Source organism: Melanerpes formicivorus, unplaced genomic scaffold, assembly GCF_026170545.1.
Source record: "Melanerpes formicivorus ecotype bairdi unplaced genomic scaffold, bMelFor1.0.p_v2 SCAF_4, whole genome shotgun sequence".
Lineage (NCBI taxonomy): Eukaryota > Metazoa > Chordata > Aves > Piciformes > Picidae > Melanerpes > Melanerpes formicivorus.
The window spans coordinates 2,779,272-2,797,384 of record NW_027142356.1 but is presented as its reverse complement, the minus strand read 5'-3'; the positions used below and the strand labels follow the sequence as shown (position 1 = coordinate 2,797,384).

Sequence of the window (18,113 nt, the reverse complement as noted above, 5' to 3'; positions counted from 1 at the left end):
CACCACCCTCATGGGGAACAACTTCTTCCTCACATCCAGTCTCAATCTACCCATTTCTAGTTTTGCTCCATTCCCCCCAGTCCTATCACTCCCTGACACCCTCAGAAGTCCCTCCCCAGCTTTCTTGTAGCCCCCTTCACATACTGGAAGGCCACAATTAGGGTCCCTTTGGAGCTTTCTCTTCCCCAAACTGATCATCCCCAACTCCCTCAGTCTGTCTCCACAGGAGAGGTGCTCAGAGCATTAGCTAACACAAACCAGTTGGCTAGGTTTGGAGCTCTTGTTTCCACAGTATGTTTTATACAGTGCTTCAGTGCCAACTGAGGCAAGCCCCAAACAAGGCAGGGACCTGATCCCAACCATCACAGCTGTGATGATTCTTCTAAAAACCAAGTGCATTTCCAGAGCCAGGTTTTGTACTTAAACAGTGACACCCTGGGACAGGACAAGGGGCAATGGATGTGAACTACAGCACAGGAGGCTCCACCTCAGCATGAGGAGAAACTTCTTTAGAGTGAGGGTGGCAGAGCCCTGGAGCAGGCTGCCCAGAGAGGTTGTGGAGTCTCCTTCTCTGGAGCCTTTCCAGCCCTGTCTGGATGCATTCCTGTGTGACCTGTGCTGGATTCTCTGGTCCTGCTGTGGCAGGAGGGTTGGACTGGAAGTCTCTTTGGGTCCCTTCCAAACCCTAACATCCTGGGATCCTGGGATCTTGTGACATCATTTGGCTTTATGCCTAAATGCACACAGCAAAACAGCGTGACATGGCCAAGGGAAAACTGTTCTTGCCACTTGCTTCATCAAAGGCTTTTGCAATGTGAAGTTAGGAATCTGCCATTGTGACCACCTCATGGTGCAGAGCTCTGACACCACATGTAGTACATAGTTTCACTGCTCAGATAAAACTTCCATTTGTATGCATTTACTCTCTTTAGAATGGAATGGAATGGAATGGAATGGAATGGAATGGAATAGAATAGAATAGAATAGAATAGAATAGAATAGAATAGAATAGAATAGAATAGAATAGAATAGAATAGAATAGAATGGAATAGAATGGAATGGAATAGAATAGACCAGACCAGGTTGGAAGAGACCTTCAAGATCATCGAGTCCAACCTATCATCCAACACCACCTAATCAACTAAACCATGGCACCAAGCACCCTATTATGCTACCAGTCACTTCCAATATTTCACAGTCCCAGCAGTCTCTCTGACATAAAGCTGTCAAAATGAGCTGCCTTGGTGGCTGTTATTACAGACTGCACTTCCTGACTCAGGGAAAAGTCTTACAGAGAATCAGAAGATTGAAATGGCTGACTAAAACAATGGATAAAAACACAATGAAATTAGAGTAAATGAATAGAAAGAGATACTGTAAATGACTAGCCAAAAAAAATGGTGTGTGTGGGGGTGGGGTAAAAAACATGAAAAAAAAAAAAGAGGAGGCCAAGCAGGATTTATATTGCCTGATGAGGAGAGGCTGAGGCACCTGGAAAAGACAAGACTCAGAAGGGGTTTGATATGTTTATCAATATCTGAGGTCTGGGGGTCAGGAGGGAGGGGACAGGCTCTGCTCCCTGTGATCAGACAAGGGGCAGTGGATGTAAACTCCAGCACAGGAGGCTCCACGTCAACATGAGGAGGAACTTCTTCCCTGTGAGGGTCCCAGAGCACTGGAACAGGCTGGCAAGGGAAGGTTGTGGAGTCTCCTTCTCTGGAGACCTTCCAGCCCTGTCTGGATGCATTCCTGTGTGACCTGAGCTAGACTGTATGGTCCTGCTCTGGCAGGGGGGTTGGACTTGATGATCTCTTTGGGTCCCTTCCAACCCCTGACATCCTGTGATAAACCATACTGCAGAATTAATTAGGAAAAACCTAATTTTAAAAGTTTGTATGGAGACAGGCTGAGGGAGTTGGGCTGTTCAGTCTGGAGGAGAGAACGCTCCAAGTAGATCTTCTTGTGGCCTTCCAGTATCTGAAGTGGGCTACAAGAAAGCTGGGGAGGGACTTTTTAGGATGTCAGGGAGTGACAGGACTGGGGGGAATGGAGCAAAAGTAGACATGAGCAGAATGAGATTTGACGTTAGGAAGAAGTTGTTCCCCATGAGGGTGGTGAGAGACTGGCACAGGTTGCCCAGGGAGGTGGTGGCAGCCTCATGCCTGGAGGTGTTTGCAGCCAGGCTGGATGTGGCTGTGAGCAACCTGCTGTGGTGTGAGGTGTCCCTGCCCATGGCAGGGAGTTTGAACTGGCTGATCCTTGAGGTCCCTTCCAACCCTGATAATTCTGAGATTCTGTGATCAGTTCACTTGGTTCTTGGGGAAAGCTCTCAGTGATGTGCTTCTACAGGACTGTAGAACATGGTGTGCTTGGACCAGATGGCCATGGGCTTGGGAGAAAAGAGAGAAAATAGTTGTAGGCTAAAAGCTTTCTGCTAGGGATTTATGTGTAGCAATGGATACTGTTGTATAACATCAGAATGAAGCTACATTTTCTTATAATCTATTTGAGGTTACAGGGCTTCAGTCTGGAGTGACTGAGTGTTCCAGGATCCCACAGATCTGCCTGGGACAGGTGGTTTTCAGTCTGAGCAGCACTTCCACCAGGTGAGTTTTCCAGCATGAAAGCCAACTGCAGCTTATCTTGGATCAGGAAAAAGAAAGGTGGACATGTTTCATAGAATCATAGAATGGTCAGGGTTGGAAGGGACCTCAAGGCTCAGCCTGTTCCAACCCCCCTGCCATGGGCAGGGACACCTCACACTACAGCAGGTTGCTCACAGCCACATCCAGCCTGGCTGCAAACACCTCCAGGGAAGAGGCTGCCACCACCTCCCTGTTTTGACACTTAAAGTCAGGTGCAATTCCCAATTTCATCCCTGCAACTCTAAAGTAGACAGCACAATATAAGGACAGATGTGCTGTGTTATTTTGGATGGTCAAGAAGTAGTACAGTGGTTTGTAACTACAGAGGATTTACTCAGTATCCTCACCACCTGAGAAACTATCCTGTTACTATGTGCTGCTCTATAGCTAAGGGGTTTACTGCTTCCAGTTCTGGGCTCCTCAGTTTAGGAAGGACATTGAGACACTTGAATGTGTCCAGAGAAGGGCAACAAAGCTGGGGAGGGGTCTGGAGCACAGCCCTGTGAGGAGAGGCTGAGGGAGCTGGGGTTGCTTAGCCTGAAGAGGAGGCTCAGGGGAGACCTTCTTGCTTTCTCCAACTCCCTGAAGGGAGGTTGTAGCCAGGTGGGGGTTGGTCTCTTCTCCCAGGCAACCAGCACCAGAACAAGAGGACACAGTCTCAAGCTGCACGAGGGGAGGTTTAGGCTGGAGGTGAGGAGAAAGTTCTTCCCAGCAAGAGAGATTGGCCATTGGAATGTGCTGCCCAGGGAGGTGGTGGAGTCCCTGTCCCTGGAGGTGTTCAGCAAAGGCTTGGATGTTGCACTTGGAGCCATGGTTTAGTTGTCAGGAGGTGGTGGGTGACAGGTTGATCTCTGAGGTCTTTTGCAACCTTATCTATTCTGTGGTTAACAAGTGACAATAGCTGAATCAATTAAGCCTGGATTCTCATGTCAGATTGCTCAGAAATCTCTAATTAATTTTTCACTGTTTTTAATCCCCTCTCCCTCATGTAATTGCAGTTCCCTGAAGCTGTGACATGACCTAAGGGCAGCCTCTAGAAAAGCCTTCTATTTAAATCCAGGAGTTTGCTTCAAGTCCATTCCCCCCCCCCCCCCCCCTCCTCATGTAATTGCAGTTCCATGAAGCTGTGACATGATCTAAGGGCAGCCTCTAAAAAGTTCTCTAATTAAGCCCAGGAGTTTGCTTCAGGTCCCTTATGCCTCTCAATCTGCAAAGCTTTCCCATTTTCTGCAGTAACAACGGAGAAGTTCTTTGGGCAGAGATTTTCCTGCTTTCCCTGCCATATTTTTCATCTCTGCTGTATTTCTTTTTTTTTCCCAGGGCATTGTATGTACAATTCACAGCAGCACTTTAATTCTAAACAAATAACCAAGGCAAAGCAAAGCTGAGCTCTTTGCCAAGGCATTTGCTGCCCTGCAGATGATCACTGTATTTCATCATGAAAAACCCAATCACATCATTATAGTCAGTCCTCTGCAGGGTTAGGATACGATGCAAACCTCTTATTTTCCCCACAGCTGGTTAGGAAGCAGTTCTTCCCCATGAGGGTGGTGAGAGCCTGGCACAGGTTGCCCAGGGAGGTGGTGGCAGCCTCATGCCTGGAGGTGTTTGCAGCCAGGCTGGATGTGGCTGTGAGCAACCTGCTGTAGTGTGAGGTGTCCCTGCCCATGGCAGGGGGCTTGGAACTGGCTGAGCCTTGAGGTCCCTTCCAACCCTGACTGTTCTGTGATTCTGTGACTGATCAGAGAGTAAGGGACAGGCTTTTGGATTTTCATTAAAACAAAGAGAAGGAGAAAATCCCTCCCCAGGACTCAGAAAAAGAAAAAAAGGGAGTTAGGAAGGAAGCAATAATTTTCCTTGCACTGTAGTCTTTGGACATCAGTGACCTCAAAGACACTGAATGAAAAACTAAGGAGAGACAATTACCAGCAAGGAGACAGGAAGAATTATGACTCAGGGCAGGAACTTTATAAAACTCAGGGATGTGCTGATGAGATAGAAGAAAAGGACAAAAGCAAATCCATACCATTTATTTGAAGCATATCACTAATGATTTGCTGGGGGGGGGAGTCTGAACCCTTCCACCATGGCTCCAAAGCCTTGGTAGGCTGAAAGTGCACCACCTGCTGCTAGCGTGGGGGGGGAGCAGGAGCAGGCAAGTCATTCTCCTCCTGTACTAAGCACTGCTTAGGCCACACCTTGCGTCCTGTGTCCAGTTCTCAGACCCAGTCTAAGAAAGATGTTGAGATGCTGGAAGGTGTCCAGAGAAGGGCAACAAAGCTGGGGAGGGGTCTGGAGCACAGCCCTGTGAGGAGAGGCTGAGGGAGCTGGGGTTGCTTAGCCTGGAGAAGAGGAGGCTCAGGGGAGACCTTCTTGCTCTCTCCAACTACCTGAAGGTATCCAGGTGGGGGTTGGTCTCTTCTGCCAGGCAAGCAGCACCAGAACAAGAGAACACAGTCTCAAGCTGTGCCAGGGGAGGTTTGAGCTGGATGTGAGGAAGAAATTCTTCCCAGCAAGAGAGATTACCCATTGGAATGTGCTGCCCAGGGAGGTGGTGGAGTCACCATCACTGGAAGTGTTTAAGAAGAGCCTGGCTGAGGCACTTGGTGCCATGGTTGAGTTGACCAGCTGGTGTTGGGTGATAGGTTGGGCTTGATGAACTCAAAGGTCTTTTCCAACCTGGTCAGTTCTGCATCCTGTATTCTGTTTTCAGGTTTGCCATGAGAAAAATCATTACAAATGGATGTTTCTTTCCCTCCTCAGCACGGACAGCAGTGCCTGTCTTCTCTAGCAGCAACACAAATTCTTTGCGGCCTGTGACTGATGCTGAACTGCAGCTGAGGTGTCACAGAAGCTGTGTGGCAGCTGGAGCTTCCTGGCACTGTGCCATCTCACAGGTGACCACCAGGAGGCACAAAAGTGCTTCTGCTTCTTACAGAATACAGGATCAAACAGGTTGGAAAAGACCTTCGAGATCATCCAGTCCAACCTATCACCCAGCATCATCTGATCAACTAAACCATGGCACCAAGTGCCTCATCCAGTCTCTTCCTAAACACCTCCAGTGATGGTGACTCCACCACCTCCCTGGGCAGCACATTCCAATGGCCAATTACTCTTTCTGGGAAGAACTTCCTCCTCACCTCCAGCCTAAACCTCCCCTGGCACAGCTTGAGACTGTGTCCTCTTGTTCTGGTGCTGGTTGCCTGGGAGAAGAGACCAACCCCCACCTAGCTACAGCTTCCCTTCAGGGATTTGTAGAGAGCAAGAAGGTCTCCCCTGAGCCTCCTCTTCTCCAGGCTAAGCAACCCCAGCTCCCTCAGCCTCTCCTCACAGGGCTGTGCTCCAGACGCCTCCCCAGCCTCGTTGCCCTTCTCTTCAAGTGTCTCAATGTCCTTCTTAAACTGAGGGGCCCAGAACTGGACACAGGACTCCAGGTGTGGCCTAACCAGTGCTGAGCACAGGGCACAATGACTTCCCTGCTCCTGCTGGCCACACTGATCCTGAGCCTGGCCAGGATGCCATTGGCCTTCTTGGCCACCTGGGCACACTGCAGGCTCGTGTTCAGCCTACTATCACCCAGTACCCCCCAGGTCTTCTGGCACACAAGCAGCTTCCAGATGATGGACAGGTAAGAGCCCACTCTGTGGACTCTGAGAGCAGTCTTGCCTTCCCCCCCCCCCCCCGCCATTGCCCTCTTTTTCCATTCATTGACAAGTGAAGTCTTTGGAGAAGAGTGCTTGCTGATGCTCTTGGGCTGTGAGAAAAGCAAAACCACCACAGCTTGATTTTTCAGTGGTACTGGGTGTTGATTGACAGTTTGGATGTACTTAAGTGAAAACCTTGCCACAGAATCATAGAATGGTCTGGCTTGGAAGGGACACCTGAAGGTCGCCCAGTCCAACCCCCTCTGCAGTCAGCAGGGACATCTCCAACTAGATCAGGCTGCCCAGAGCCCTGTCCAGCCTCACCTTGAATATCTCCAGGGTTGGGGCCCGAGCCACCTCGCTGGACAACCTATCCCATGGCCTTTGATGAGTAAGGAATCAGTGTTTCCTCTCTCTCTGCCTCTAATGTGCTGCATGGCCAAGACTGTAGCCCAGAAGAAATCCAGCCAGCAGAGCACAGCTGTGAGCACCACAGGAGCACTTTGCTGCCACCCTCTCCTTGACTCCCACCAAAAGCCAGCCCCCAGTGCAGCACCTGAGCCATTGCTGCTGCACTGTAGGAAGCTGTAAGAGACTATACCTTGTGTCTCTTGATGTGAATCAATAAAGATAAAATCACTTTTGCTCCTAAACAGCAGAAATGGGTAATGGGCAGACACCACTGGATAATGACTCTCTGGAACGTGCACAGACAAGATCATCTCTACCCCTGGAAGGGAGGACGGGGAAAATGGATTCACCACCTGGCATGCCCTGGGGACAATACCTGGACACATACCTAAAAAACCTGTGAGTGAAAAACTGTATCAAAGACCTGAGTGATGCCTGCTCAGGAGAAATAAAACAGAGGGAAAAGGACAGACACACAAGAAGGCACCATGCAGCCTGGAAGCAGACCAGGAACCCTCTCTTCACCACCACCAGCAAAGCTGTGCCCCAAATTCTGCCTGCTGTTACTTGTGGAGAAGGGAAAAGAAGACACCACATGTTGGAGGCTGCTCAGAGAAGGACTTGGTCTGGGACTTTGGGATCTGCATCAAGAGAAGTGTGGCCAGCAGGTCAAGAGAGGTGATTCTCCCCCTCTACTCTGCTCTGGTGAGACCCCACCTGGAGTTCTGTGTCCAGTTCTGGAGCCTCTGTTACAGGAAGGATCTGGAGGTGCTGGAAGATGTCCAGAGAAGGACCACGAGGATGAGCAGAGGGCTGGAGCTGCTCTGCTATGAGAACAGAGTGAGAGAGTTGGGGCTGCTCAGTCTGGAGAAGAGAAGGCTCTGAAGAGACCTAATTGTGGCCTTCCAGGATCTGAAGGGGGGCTACAAGAAAGCTGGGGAGGGACTTGTTAGGGTGTCAGGGAGTGATAGCACTGGGGGGAATGGAGCAAAACTAGAAGTGGGTAGATTGAGATTTGATGTTAGGAAGAAGTTGTTCCCCATGAGGGTGGTGAGAGACTGGCACAGGTTGCCCAGGGAGGTGGTGGCAGCCTCATGCCTGGAGGTGTTTGCAGCCAGGCTGGATGTGGCTGTGAGCAACCTGCTGTAGTGTGAGGTGTCCCTGCCCATGGCAAGGGGGTTGGAACTGGCTGAGCCTTGAGGTCTCTTCCAGCCCTAACAATTCTGTGATTCTATTATCTCTCCCTCCCCTCCTCCAGGGAGGACAGCACAAGCCAAGAAGGATGCAGCAGCACCTTGCCACAGAGCCAAATTGTTTTGGGGCTGGGAGGTGTGGGGTTGTGGTAACAATTCCTTTTCTCTCTCTCCATTTTTCCTGCTCTCTCTCCTTCTTCCTTCTTCTGTTCTGTCCACCGTAATCTGTCTGTAAGTAGCCTGGCTGTTGATGTTTTGGCCTGGTTTATAGCTCTAATTTCCTAACACAGGAATGATCAAAAAGAACTGAGTCTCTTCCCCGCTCTGGACTGAGACAGAAGCACAGACATCCTGGGAAATGCTCTGAAAGGATTTTACAACTACAGTTATACCTCCCAGGGTTGAAATGGAAGCTTAAAAGTTTAGAGCTGAAAAGGCTTCTTAACAGGTATCAAATGTGCTGTCAGCACAGAGCACCTCACAATCCTTACGGCACATCCTCTTCAGACTCTCCCAGGAAATTTAGCAGTTGCTATCATTAAAGGCCCTGTCATTACCTTGAAAGGAAACAATACATGTAGAGAGAAAACTGACATGCTGCCTGGTGGCTGCTGGTGCTCAGAGGGTTAGCAGTAAAAAAATAGGGACAGCCATCTACCTGGGCATCCCAATTGCCTGCCGAGTGGCATGGCCAGGCGTGTTTTGTAGGATCTGCAGCACATGAATGAAGTCTTTGGGATGACCACAGGACCACAGCATCACAGTACATTGGAGGTCATCCAGTCCAACCCCCCTGCCAGAGCAGCATCACCCAGGGCAGTCTGCACAGGATGCATCCAGGTGGGGTTGGAAAGGCTCCACAGAAGGAAACTCCACAACCTCTCTGGGCAGCCTGCTCCAGGGCTCTGCCACCCTCACTCTAAAGAAGTTTCTCCTCATGCTGAGCTGAAACCTTCTCTGGTCAAGTTTGTCTCCATTGTTCCTTGGCTTCTTGCTGTGCACCACCCAAAAGAGCTTGGCCCCCTCCCCTTGACCCCCAGCCCTCAGCTATTGATAGACATTGATCAGATCACCTCTCAGCCTTCTCCTCTCCAGACTAAACAGCCCCAGGGCTCTCAGTCTCTCTTCCCAGAGGAGATGCTCAAGTCTCCTAAGCATCCTCCTGGCTCTCTGCTGGACTCTCTCCAGCAGGTCTCTGTCTCTCTGGAACTGGGGAGCCCAGAACTGGACACAGGACTGCAGCTGTGGTCTGAGCAGGGCAGAGCAGAGGGGGAGCAGAACCTCCCTAGCCCTGCTGGCCACACTTTTCTTGCTGCCCCCCAGGATCCCATTGGCTCTCTTGAAATGCCATATGATGTGACAGACAATATGACAGGTCCATCATTCAAATGCTACCCGGATTATTTGCTGTAGAATTTGTGCTATGTCCACACCTACATTTTCAGGATGGACTTGAAGCTCCTGTTTGCAGAGAGAGCCTTAAGCAGGCAGGTCACAGGTGTTGCTGGCCATTTTGCCATCCCAAAACAGAAGAATCCTAGTCTCACTCTGCTGTCAGACCACCACTGCTCCTCATGTCCTTATTTTTGCCTAGAAGAGACCTTCTGCACGTGGAAAGGAAAGGTCTCTTAAATCCACTTTCTGTCCTGTGCTTTCAGCTGGTTACCCCTGTAGAGAATTGCTAGACCGACCTGGATGTGTTCCTGTGTGACCTGCTCTAGGTGCTCCTGCTGTGGCAGGGGGGTTGGACTGGATGAGCTATCAAGGTCCCTTCCAACCCCTAACATTCTCTGATCCTATGATTCTCCTTCACTAAACTGTACTGTGTCCAGTTCTGGGCTCCTCAGTTTAGGAAGGAGGTTGACTTGCTGGAAGGTGTCCAGAGAAGGGCAACGAAGTTGGTGAGGGGTTTGGAACACAGCCCTGTGAGGAGAGGCTGAGGGAGCTGGGGTTGCTTAGCATGGAGAAGAGGAGGCTCAAGGGAGAACTTATTGCTCTCTACAACTACCTGAAGGGGGGTTGTAAAGAGACAGAGGTTGGTCTCTTCTCCTGGGCAACCAGTACCAGAACAAGAGGACACAGTCTCAGGCTGTGCCATGGGAGGTTTAGGCTGGAGGTTAGGAGGAAATTCTACACAGAGAGAGTGATTGCCCATTGGAATGGGCTGCTTGGGGAGGTGGTGGTGTCACCATCACTGGAGGTGTTCAGAAGGAGACTTGATAGGGTGCTTGGTGCCATGGTTTAGTTGATTAGGTGGTGTTGGATGATAGGTTGGACTCGATGATCTTGAAGGTCTCTTCCAACCTGGTTTATTCTCTATTCTATTCTATTCTATTCTATTCTATTCTATTCTATTCTATTCTATTCTATTCTATTCCATTCCATTCCATTCCATTCCATTCCATTCCATTCTATTCTATTCTACCTGCACAAAATGCTTTTTCCCCATGGCATATTGATCTTGCACTTTGGACAGCACAACTTTTCTCCTCAGAAGCATTTTGTTCATCTCCAAAGTGTTATATTACCTTGGGTGAGGAAAGAATAAACCTTAACATTTTCTGTGCTATGGCTGAAAATATTTTTGTTGAGATCCCAGCAAATGTTGCATGGAGTTTCTAAGTGGTGTGCATTTTGTCACGCTCTCCACTAATATTCCTCTAGACCCAAACCTACATTTTCTAAGAGTAATTCTGATTTTAAATTGCATTGGTTCAAATATGTGGAATCACTCTTTGCTCTGAAGGGTATGGGTATTGCCTTGCACTTCACAGAGTCACAGAATGTTAGGGGCTGGAAGGGACCTCAAAAGCTCACCCAGTCCAATCCCCTCTGCCAGAGCAGGTCACACAGGAACACATCCAGGTGGGGTTTGAATATCTCCAGAGAGGGAGACTCCACAAACCCCCTGGGCAGCCTCTTCCAGGCCTCTGTGACACTCACAGGGAAAAAAAAAATTCTTCCTCCTGTTTCCATGGCACTTCCTCTGCCTCAGCTTCCACCACTGCCCCTTGTGCTGGCATTGGGCATCCCCCAGCAGAGCCTGGCTCCAGCCTCTGGGTGCTCACCCTGCACATCTTTATCAACATGAACGAGGTCACCTCTCAGGCTCCTCCTCTCCAAGCTACAGAGCCCTCAGCTCCCTCAGGCTCTCCTCCTAAGGAAGATGTTCCACTCCATTCATCATTTTTGTGGCTCTGTGCTGGACTCTTTCAAGCAGTTCCTTGAGGTCCTTCTTGAACTGGAGGGCCCAGAACTGGACACAATAATCCATATGTGACCCCACCAGGGCAGAGTAGAGGGGGAGAATAACTTCTCTTGACCTGCTAACCACAGCCCTTCTAATCCACCCCAGGATGCCATTGGCCTTCTTGGCCACCAGAGCACATTGCTGGCTCATGGTCAACCTCCCATCCACCAGGACCCCCCATGTCCTTTTGCCCTTCACTGCTCTCCAACAGGTCAGTCCCCAACCTACCCTGCTCCATGAGGTTGTTCTTCCCTAGGTGCAAGTATTTCATTCCATTTCCCCCCGCCCAGCTCTCATCCTGTCCAGGTCTGGCTGAATGGCAGCACAACCCTCCTGTGTCAGCCACTCCTCCCAGTGTGGTGTCATCAGCAAACTCACTGACAGTGCTCTCAGTGCTCTCATCCAGGTCCTTGTTGAATGTATTGAACAGCTCTGGTCCCAGTACTGACCCCTGAGGGACTCCACTAGACACAGGCCTCCCACCATACTCCATCCCATTGACCACAGCTCTCTTGACTTCTCTCCTTCAATCATTTCCCATCCACCTCAGTCCCTGACCATCCAGACCACCCTGCCACTGTGTAGCAGTAAGGATGCTGTGGCAGACGGTGTCAAATGCCTTGCTGAAGTCAAGACAAACCACATCCACTGCTCTACCATCACCTATCCACCTGGCTATGTCCTCATAGAAGGCTGTCAGGTTGGTCACTTGTATAATTAAATCCACAAAAGGAACCACTGCAAGCAAGTGTACCTCAACAGCAGCACATTCCCACACCAAATATGCATCCATCAGGGGTAAAGTTGAACCTGCTGCTGACATTCAATCCCATGCTGCAGCCATGCCAGCTTCCAAATGAAAGTGCTGGCTGGAGCTGAGTGTGATGGGGCTTGAAGTTCAGTTTGCAGCATGAGAGACTTCCTGTTCTGGTTGCTGCTTTTGGATTCCAGGGTTTTGGGGGTGCTGGCTTTTCCCTGCTCGATGGCAGCAGGAAGGGGAAGGATGTAGGTGTTTAGCTTGCTGTCTTGCTGCTTTCTGCTGTGGATTTTTTCTGGTTAACCTGTTCACAGCACTTCCACCTGCTACAGCATCAAGCCTTTTGTGTTAATTTAGCTGCAGCCTACTACAAGCAGTTTCACTTTCTTGTTCCCTGGCAACTGGAGGTTCATTCCATACAGATAGGACTGCATCCCACACAAGTACAAGGACACTAGCTGGTAGCAGCAGGTTAGAATCACAGAATGGTCAGGGTTGGAAGGGACCTCAAGGCTCAGCCAGTTCCAACCCCCCTGCCATGGGCAGGGACACCTCACACTACAGCAGGTTGCTCAGAGCCACATCCAGCCTGGCTGCAAACACCTCCAGGCATGAGGCTGCCACCACATGGTTGACATTGGCAACAGGGTAGCTGCCAGCATCAGCTCTCCACCATGGTCAGGGCACTACAGCTTGTGTGCTTCTTCAGTACATTGGGTGCCAGAGAATAGAATAGAATAGAATAGAATAGAATAGAATAGAATAGAATAGAATAGAATAGAATAGAATAGACCAGACCAGGTTGGAAGAGACCTTCAAGATCATCGAGTACCAACCTATCATCCAACACCACCTAATCAACTAAACCATGGCACCAAGCACCCCATCAAGTCTCCTCCTGAGGATGTGTCACCAGGGAATTTAACTTTTGCAGGGCCCTGGCTGTGTTTTGATTGCACCATGGCATTTCAAAATGATCACAGGATACATGTTCTGCTTAAGCACACTAAGTGACAGGCAGACTGCTGTAGAGATGGAAGAATTTCAGAGAGCAGAGGAGCATTGCTGTGGTCCCCAAAGGCCACAGTATTTTGCAGGTGTTATTCCCCTGGAGAACAACACAGAGCAGCAGATACCCCAAACACAGAGTGCTTTTGGAAAGGCCAAATGTCTCAACTTCAGTGCAGCATTATGTTGACTGAACTTTTCCTGTTTCTCCAGGAAGCTCCTGAATGCCCAGAAAAGTACAGCCCCAGTTCTGGAGCCTCTGTTACAGCAAGGTTGTGGAGGTGCTGGAAGGTGTCCAGAAAAAGTTCTGCCCCTGTCCACTGCACTGGTTAGGCCAAACCTTGAGTCCTGTGTCCAGTTCTGGGGCCCTCAGTTTAGGAAGGAGGTTGAGCTGCTGGAACATATCCAGAGAAGGGCAACAAAGCTGGGGAGGGGTCTGGAGCACAGCCCTGTGAGGAGAGGCTGAGGGAGCTGGGGTTGCTTAGCCTGGAGAAGAGGAGGCTCAGGGGAGACCTTCTTGCTCTCTATAACTACCTTAAGGGGGGTTGTAGAGAGGCAGAGGTTGGTCTCTTCTCCCAGGCAACCAGCAGCAGAACAAGAGGACACAGTCTCAAGCTGTGCCAGGGGAGGTTTAGGCTGGAGGTCAGGAGGAAGTTCTACACAGAGAGAGTGATTGCCCATTGGAATGGGCTGCCTGGGGAGGTGGTGGAGTCACCATCACTGGAGGTGTTCAGGAGGAGACTTGATGGGATGCTTAGTGCCATGGGTTAGTTGATTAGGTGGTGTTGGATGATAGGTTGGTACTCAATGATCTTGAAGGTCTCTTCCAACCTGGTCTATTCTATTCTATTCTATTCTATTCTATTCTATTCTATTCTATTCTATTCTATTCTATTCTATTCTATTCTATTCTATTCTATTCTATTCTATTCCATTTGCCATGAGGATGGTGAGAAGGCTGGAGCTGCTGTGCTATGGATTCAGACAACATCTGGCCTTGGGAATTCATTTAAGGCTCCTTATGCCACAGGTTCCTTAAGCACATAATGTCAGTGGCATTGACTTTCCACTGAGAGGTGCTAATATTTAAATAATACTTTGAAGGTCCTCAGATATTGGATGTGCAGAAGGCTGGAACTCCTCTGCTGTGAGGACAGACTGAAGGAGTTGGGGTTGTTCAGTCTGGAGAGGAGAAGGCTCCAAGGAGATCTTCTTATGGTGACAGACTTTTGAGGGTGTCAGGGAGCGATAGGACTGGGGGGGATGGAGCAAAACTAGAAGTGGGTAGATTCAGATTGGATGTTAGGAAGAAGGTGTTCCCTTCCAACCCTGACAATTCTATGGTTCTATGAAAAGGTAATGAAAAGCCTTAGACTCATGCCTGTACTTCCTGCTCTGAGACCAACATCTCCTTAGAAGCATGCCAGGCCACTTACAGATGCACCCTAGGGATTTCACACTGTGCAGCATGTGGGTTCATATGAAATTTCCTAAAAGGGAAGCCCTCTATTTTCACATAAATATATTCATTTTGGGGAAGATCAAGAAGCACCAATATATTTCAAAGCAGTTCTCCATTGCCTTAGAGAATGTGAAATATTAATGTGAACATTTGCTAATCCTGTAGAGGGAAATCTATTTTCCTCTCTGTTTAGCATGCAGGCTGCAGCAGCTGAAGGTTGTTCAGCCTATTTGGTAGAATCACAGAATTGTCAGGGTTGGAAGGGACCTCAAGGCTCAGCCAGTGCCAACCCCCTGCCATGGGCAGGGACACCTCACACTACAGCAGGTTGCTCACAGCCACATCCAGCCTGGCTGCAAACACCTCCAGGCATGAGGCTGCCACCACCTCCCTGAGCAACCTGTGCCCTCATGGGGAACAACTTCTTCCTAACATTCAATCTCAATCTACCCATTTCTAGTCTTGCTCCATTCCCCCCAGTCCTATCACTCCCTGACACCCTCAAAAGTCCCTCCCCAGCTTTCTTGTAGCCCCCTTCAGATCCTGGAAGGCCACAAAAAGGTCACCTTGGAGCCTTCTCTCTTCCACACTGAACAACCCCAACTCTCTCAGTCTGTCTCCATAGCAGAGCAGCTCCAGCCCTCTACTAATCCTTGTGGCCCTTCTCTGGACACCTTCCAGCACCTCCAGATCCTTCCTGTGATAGTAAGAAATGTAGGGATGGTTTGTGCAAACCACATGGCAGCAATTAGAAGGAACACTGATGAAGGGTTTTAGAACAAAACCTTGCAAGCAATCTTGTGAACATACTTTGTGATGTTTCTTTCCTGTATGGTGTTTCACAGCTTCAACCTGTCCATTTATATTTATGGGAGTAATTAGAAGCACAATATCATCTGCTTCCATCATGCAGAAATGGAAAATCAAGGGGCAGCACACACATTTTCAGAACACATATATCTCAGGCTCTGTAAATTCTCCAGTAGGGACAACCACTCCACGCAAATTCCAGTTTCTCTGTTCAACTACTACTCCTGAAAATCATAGAATTATAGAATGGTCTGGGCCAGAAGGGACCTCCAAAGCTCATCCAGTCCAAGCTCCCTGCACTCAGCAGGGACATCCCCAGCTAGATCAGGTAGCCCAGAGCCTTGTCCAGCCTCACCTTGAATATCTCCAGGGAAGGAGCCTCAACCACCTTCTTGGGCAACCTGCTCCTGTGTTAATAATAATACTAAAAAGCAGGTTGGAAGAGACCTTCAAGGTCATCATGTCCAACCCATCAACCAATCCAACACCACCTAAACAACTAAACCATGGCACCAAGCACCCCATCAAGTCTCCTCCTGAACACCTCCAGCGGTGGTGACTCCACCACCTCCCTGGGCAGCCCATTCCAATAGGGAATTACTGTCTCTCTGTGTAGAACTTCTTCCTAACATCCAACCTAAACCTCCCCTGGTGCAGCCTGAGACTGTGTCCTCTTGTTCTGGTGCTGGCTGCCTGGGAGAAGAGACCAACCTCTGCCTGTCTACAACCTCCCTTAAGGAAATTGTAGAGAGCAATAAGGTCACCCCTGTTCCACCACCCTCATAGCAAAGAACTTGCTCCTAACATCCAATCTCAAGCTGTTCTGCTCTAGTTTGAAGCCATTGTCCCTGGTCCTGTCCCTGCAGGCCTTTGCAAACAGTCTCTCTGCAGCCTTCCTGTAGCCCTCTTCAGGTACTGGCAGGCTGCTCTTAGGTCTCCCTGAAGCCAGGCTGAACACCCCCAGCTCCCTCAGCCTGTCCTCATAGCAGAGCTGCTCCAACCTCCTGATCATTCTCTTGGCCCTCCTCTGGACCCACCTCATCAGGTTCATGTCCTTCCTATAATCTATGAGTTACTTTCTCATCAGTTTTGTGTATCCATCCAGAACCTCTTATGACCCAATGACTCGCAAATAAGTCTTTTCTTCACTTCAGCTCTGATAACTACAGCACTGTCCCAGCTATATGCTGATGCCCAGGAAAATTCTGGAGAGAATAGCAGCAAGGTAAAGAAATTACCCTTGGATGTAAAAGAAAAAGTAATGATAAGGTCTAAATAATTCAATTGACTTGCTAGCTGGGATAAAAGTTAGTTGCATAAACTATTCTGTCTCTGGGTTTTGCCTCCAGCTCTAGCTGATAACTAGCTCGTGCCTTTGTTTGGCTTTGCTGACCTTGGCTGTGTTCCTTCTTGTGGCTAAGTACTAGCAGGGCTATACTGACTTCTTTCTCCTTTTCTCCTCTTTCCCTTATAAAGGGACTGGGGAGTGGGAGGGAATAAAGGAGGGAGGTGGGGTGGAGAAGGAGGCTGTTGGTAGCCCCCTGGCTTTGTCCAGAGGGGTCTGTGTGTTGTTTCTAAATTGTAAATATGTGTGTGTGTATATTTTTACACATACTCAGAGACACACAGAGACACACACACACACACAGAGGCTATATATTCACTGGATTTCATATCTCTAGATTTTAGTTTGCTTCTAAATAGAGCTTCATTTGCTTCCAAAACTTTCTGAGCTAGTCTGGTGAAGAGTGCATATTAGCTGGGGGATGAAGCTGGGCAGGGCTGAGAGTTGGGAGACAATTACAGAACTAACCAGGTTGGAAAAGACCTTTGAGATCATTGAGTCCATCCTAGCACCCAGCACCATCTGATCAACTAAACCATGGCACCAAGTGCCTCATCCAGGCTGTTCTTAAACACCTCCAGGGATGGTGACTCCACCACCTCCCTGGGCAGCACATTCCAATGGCCAATCTCTCTGTCTGGGAAGAATTTTCTTCCTGACCTCCAGCCTAAACCTCCCCTGGCACAGCTTGAGACTGTGTCCTCTTGTTCTGGTGCTGGTTGCCTGGTGATTTATTTTGGGGCTAATTCTCCAAATTCATGCTGTGGGGTAATTCCTAAATCCACCAGGAGCACAAAATGGAAAAAGAAGCTATCAGAGTTCCCACCAATCCCTGATTCCACCAAACAAAAACATCTGACCTTGAGAATTCATTTAAGGCTCCTTATGCCACAGGTTCCTTAAGCACAAAATGTCAGTGGCATTGACTTTCCACTGAGAGGTGCTAATATTTAAGTAATACTTTGAAGGTCCTCAGATATTGGATGAGCAGAGGGCTGGAGCTCCTCTGCTGTGAGGACAGACTGAGGGAGTTGGGGTTGTTCAGTCTGGAGAAGAGAAGGCTCTGAGGAGACCAAATTGTGGCCTTCCAGTATCTGAAGGGGGCTACAAGAAAGCTGGGGAAGGACTTTTGAGGGTGTCAGGGAGTGATAGGACTGGGGGGGATGGATCCAAGCTGGAGGGGGGTATATTCATACTGGATGTTAGGAAGAAGTTGTTCCCCATGAGGGTGGTGAGAGAGGGTGGTGAGGGTGGTGGTGCCCAGGGAGGTGGTGGCAGCTTCATGCCTGGAGGTGTTTGCAGCCAGGCTGGATGTGGCTGTGAGCAACCTGCTGTAGTGTGAGGTGTCCCTGGCCATGGCAGGGGGCTTGGGACTGGCTGATCCTTGAGGTCCCTTCCAACGCTAACAATTCTATGACTCTTGTTTAGCATGTATGATCCTAGTAAAAACACAGTGCCAGAAGCACCTCTAGAGCTCTCACTTTTGCAGCCCAAGACAATGATGAGGTTTGGGATGAGCACAAAGTCTTAGGGTACTAAAAGGCTCTTAATCACTGACGATGCCAAATGTTCTTCTCCTTCAGTG

General features: G+C 49.3%; 1 protein-coding gene across 1 annotated transcript in view; it reads right to left on the bottom strand.

Annotated features, from left to right (window-relative positions):
• The window catches only part of GRID2 (glutamate ionotropic receptor delta type subunit 2), a 474,774-nt gene that overhangs the window by 68,416 nt on the left and 388,245 nt on the right, over positions 1 to 18,113 (bottom strand). The window lies entirely within an intron of this gene.